Below are 5,453 nucleotides of genomic sequence, written 5' to 3' on the forward strand. Positions count from 1 at the left end.
GTGACAACGTGATGGGAGAATAATGTGTGTGTAGACAGTGAGTAATTGATCTGCAGTCAGAAGTATTGTTGAGCACGTTCGTTGTTATAGCGTTTGTTTTAGCGCGATTGTTGAAATTAAGTTTATCGTAAAGTTATATTCGGAAAGAATAAACCAGTTTTATTAAGTAAGGACTTGTGTCGCTAAAGTTTCGTCGGAACGAAGTTACGGAAAGTTAATTAACGAACGGAGACATAACATCGTCAAAGATCCAGTTTGAGGAAACAAACGCTTCTCAAACACGTCATAAAAGGAAGCTATCAACTCTATTAGTACTAGCACATAAAATCAAAAACACCGTTTCACAATTACGAGAAGACACAGAAATGTTCCAAAAAACAGTTACAATAGAAAATATGAAACTTTAGCCCATCGCCACTTCTTGCGAAAGGTCCAAACTTTGCTTTAAGTAGGAAACTTACAGATAACACCCGTCTAGAGATTTTAACAACACTTGAAAAGGCTATTTATAGTGTCTGCTGGAAAGAACATCATAAACCTAAAGAAAAAATCAACACCTCAAAAAACTCGACACAAGGAACTATAGAAATACAAGTGAAATCTCCGACGATACCCCAGACAACGTTTGTCCATCTTTTACAACCAACACCCACAAGAGGATACAAATCACCAAGAACATAATCAGAATCGTCTTAACAATCACTCATTTAACTCACAGAAGTATTAACTGCCAAAAACATCTACAGTCTCAGAACAAAAAATCTCCTAGCTAGCTATACATGAAAATCATCACGAAAAATATAACATCTCATCAGCAGAAAAGGCAGTTATAAAAGAACCCCCAAAGGAACGACAATCTAATCAGAAAAAGGAAAAGGTTTAGTAGTTTTAACAAAAAACATATTTCGGTTCTCTTTATTTTTATATCTTATTTTAGTAATATAAGTATACTATATTCGAAGAATAATGAAACAACTGATATTTTATACATTGTTGGAGACACGTGCGACAGACTCGAGCGATGGAACATCACAATCAATTTTATAAATTAAAGTATACTTCAATATCAAACAGTTTGTATGTATTAACCCTGAAGAAGCTGTAAAACGAAACGTTGGTAGTAAATATATATATATATATATATACACTGGAGTGTAAAGGTCGTTTATCTAAACTTTTATCACAATGTGTAGATCCCTCCAGTAGTACACTACAAACTTTGAAAGAAAACAAATTAGATCTATAATACACGATGTTTAGATCTAATTAGTAAGTCACGTGACATCTGACATTAGAACTATATCCATGTACAAATTCTAAACTTGAAATACACATTCCTGTATAGTATAATTCGTCATTGTAGGTTACAAATCGAACAGTCTGTTCAATCTACAGGTCTCTCCCTGTAATAATTATGAGCCAACGGTAATGTGATCTTTTATATCAATAGGCCTAAAATACACGCAACTTAAATTTGTTTTCCTAGATGTATTTATTTGTAACACTAGTTTTAAATGACTGTGATTACATAGAACTAAGTTTATTTTGTTATACTAATTTGATAAAGTCTGGGCCTGTTATTAGTATTATAGAATATAAAGTAGTGGTTAAAAACTCGCCAAATTAAAATAACTTTATTAATAAAACAAGAAAACCACGTTTCGGGCAACAGCCCATCATCTGGTTACCAGTGTCAATGAAACTGTTAATATAAGGGTTAGGTTGAAAGAACAAATAACACGTGGCTGGAGAACATGTTCTTGAAGCTACAGATGAGGGAAGGGAAGTAACATATAAAATAAAAATATAATAATAAAAGTATAAAAATTGTATAAATAAAGTTAGTCGTAGTAAATAAACAACAAAAAAGGAAACGTAGAACAAAAATCCAGGCAACAATGTGAGAAAATGAATAAACACGTGCATCAGGTAATATTGTTTAAAGTGATCCAACAATAAAGGTCATGTGAACTAAATAGGAGTGAAGAACGACAATGAAAAGAAACATAAAGGTAACAAAAGTGAACGGGCTAGAGAGGAGGAAAAAAAAGTGCGAACATTGAACGAAAAGGTTTTATCCAACAGTAATAAAAATACATAATTATCTTTGTCATATGCATTAAGTATTAGGACTAATATGTTTTAAAACTACATTCTTTATTCGGTCCCTCAGGTTTTTCTCAACAACAATGTACAATAGTATTTCAACTAGGCTTTGTTTGGACTATCCACCGCCAGCTACACGTTTCACTCAATACAAAGCTCATCAGGTGGGCTGGGATAAAACAAAAACAATAGTGGTCAGAACAGTACTTATCCCAGCCATTTGTTACAACACTTGTTATAGTGTGAATGCCTTTTCTGAGCTGGCATCAGACATTAATATTAGGCCTACTATATTTTTAACACTAGATTGTACAATAATAAAAATCTTGTTTTTCAGATACATACGAGTAATAATAAGTCTATACAATTTCGTTCTTCTCTCAGGCATCAGATTGTTTTGTATATTTGCTAAATAATGTTGAACTCGTGAAGAAGTGCCTTAGACCTTAACCAACAAAACTCATAAATACACACTGTCTAACCCTAAACACAAAGTCATCAATTCAATATTTCTTTTAAACGAATAGAACAGATGATTTAATCATGTTATTACAATTTATTTGTCCATGATTTAACACTGGAAAGTTTTGACGACTTTGTCACCTACGTAAATGATATCAGTACAAATGCTTAAAATAGGCAGTAGAACATTTTATGATCTCCAATGTACTTTATTATAAAGATAACTTGTATAATGAGCTTGGAAGTGTTTGACTTCTTCATAAGTTAGAAAGTCATGAAGCTGGACATCTTCTACTGCTTTATATGATGGATAAAGTCCAGACTTCTTTGTCCGGCGGTTAACACCCTTGGAGTACCCATCCCAGTGGTTACCTGCAATGCCTACAATACCTCACTTCTTCATTTCAGTTTCTGCAGGACTGCGAGGATTGTGGTCTAAATGGCTGCTTGGTTGTGGTCGCCTTGTCCACCAAAGTAGAATACATCATCTAATGAGTGGAAGTGGCTTGAGACATCTGGATGATCAGTTTGTACGATTTCATAACCTAAGCGACACACCTGTAAAGAAAATGTACATATTCACATTTAGATAAGAAGTGAATATTTGGGAAACGTTTGGCGACTCTCCTCCAACAGTTTAGGATCATCCCTAGCAAGGTACACTCGTCTCTCTTCAACTGACTGTTTTAGTTCTAGCTGCTTCTAATAATCTTCTCTGTATCCCATGGAAAGCTGCCTTTGTTCCTAATTTGTCTGTACATGCACTCCCACTACTGGATGTTTTAAATTCACTTTTTCCTCTGCATACTTGAAAAACATTGCCAGACCTTCCTGTGTCCTCTGCGTCCACATTAAAAACATTGCCAGACCTTCCTGTGTCCTCTGCGTCCACATTAAAAACATTGCCAGACCTTCCTGTGTCTTCTCCGTCCACATTAAAAACATTGCCAGACCTTCCTGTGTCTTCTCCGTCCACATTAAAAACATTGCCAGACCTTCCTGCGTCCACATTAAAAACTGGCCGATCCACCATACAACAGGGTTGCCATGGATACGAATCAACCTATCCGAGAGGTCCCCGAGGAATGACTAATGGTAAGTATGGAGGACGTGGATGAATATTATCAACAATGGGGGAGATCAACTATCTGAGCATCTTTGGAATCTGACCAACTACCACGAGCTATTCCCGATTCATCAGTACAGGTGTCGCTAACAGGCTTAAATAGTGATTCCCGGCCTTGACGAGAGTACCTCCAGTTCTTTAATTTGAGAATTATAGTCCTCTAGGTTCCATAGGACACAATGAAACAATATACCACATGATGAATTTGACATCCATAGCTACAACCTTTGTTCAGGCTACAATCTTTAGGATTCTGCAACTACTTGAGCCTCTGCTGTACAACATCACCGAGTTCTTAAGCTTCCTTTCGTCTCCATACAGCCATGCCATCCAGATGTTTAAGTTGTTCTAGGTCCACCATAATGGAGCTTCTATGATTTGCTACATCTTCCACTGTTTCACTTAGCGTTTTGGCGGTTTCCTTGTCTGAACTTTGTGTTTTGTTCAGGGTTTTCAACTTTGAATGAATAAAATACCACATTTCAATAACACCATCTTTTACTCTTCTTCTTGTCAGCTCATATTCTTTGCTTGGTTTGAAAGTCCATTGGCCTTTATTAGCTTATCTTGTAGTTCCTTAAATTGTTCTTCTTTAGGCTTGTTTTTTACTAATGCAAGAATTTTGAGAGAGTTTAAAAGGTTACAGAGTTTAATATTTTGCTATTTTAAATCATTCAGTTCCCCAACAGCTAGCTGTTGTAGGATTACTGCTGGTCTGGCTGGTAATTATAACTGTCATCAGTGGATCACTTTTTCCCAACACTGATCCTAATGAACAAGTCCTTGCACGTCTCACTAGAGCTGTTGTAGGATTACTGCTGGTCTGGCTGGTAATTATAACTGTCATCAGTGGATCACTTTTCCCAACACTGATCCTAATGAACAAGTCCTTGCACGTCTCACTAGCCTTACTGGTATAATTATGTAACTAGTGTTACATCACAGTTCTTCCCCGAAACTGAACGTTAAACATAAAACCATTGAAGTTTCATCTGAACCTTTTTATGAATTAAATTATAATACTTTATATCAGAAATCTTTTCTATCGTTCAGGAATAAGTAAGTTAGATTTAGTTATTATTAGATACTTATCACAAGTTTCGTTGCAAGTTACTGGATTTATGGGAGAACGTTTCTGGTTACAACGAATGTCTTCATATTTCTACATGGTATTGTACAATATTTTATAATAGATAGATACGCACAAATCGTTTAGACTTTAGAGAATAAGAAAAGAAACAGGGAGCTTATAAATGTGTCAGTTTTTGTCTCATTCTCATCACGATGATTTTATCCAACTTTTTAAAAATCCTTACTTTCAAAACAAGATTCCGAAATCAGTTCTTTCAATTTTTCAAATAGATTTGAAATATATATTATGTTTATAAAATTTATTACCTGTAGTAAAACATAGCACCGCGAACTATTCTAAACCTCAAGTCAAGCCTCTGTATTTTATTTTTAAAATTAGGCTTAATAATCAATGAATACTATTAACAAAATAAATGAATTGGACAGGGCTAATTAGAAAGTAGCATGGATATAACATTTTTGAGTCGGATATCTTGAACCTTGTGATAAATAATTTTAGAACACAAAGTAATTAAAAGCTCATTAATTACTGGATAATATATCATTATATTTTGGTAGGTCAAAATTTGTTGTGCATACCAGAGAGATTTACACATTTTGATAAAACGTTTAGAAAAAAACGCCCTTTACACTTCATATATATATATATATATATATATATATATAT

At 34.5% G+C, this 5,453-nt stretch overlaps 1 pseudogene; it reads right to left on the reverse strand.

Annotated features, from left to right (window-relative positions):
* Nucleotides 1-1,887: 1,887 nt before the first annotated feature.
* Nucleotides 1,888-4,379, reverse strand: LOC111084025 (annotated as a pseudogene).
* Nucleotides 4,380-5,453: the final 1,074 nt, after the last annotated feature.

This window comes from Limulus polyphemus, unplaced genomic scaffold, assembly GCF_000517525.1.
Source record: "Limulus polyphemus unplaced genomic scaffold, Limulus_polyphemus-2.1.2 Scaffold12904, whole genome shotgun sequence".
In the NCBI taxonomy this organism is placed as follows: domain Eukaryota; kingdom Metazoa; phylum Arthropoda; class Merostomata; order Xiphosura; family Limulidae; genus Limulus; species Limulus polyphemus.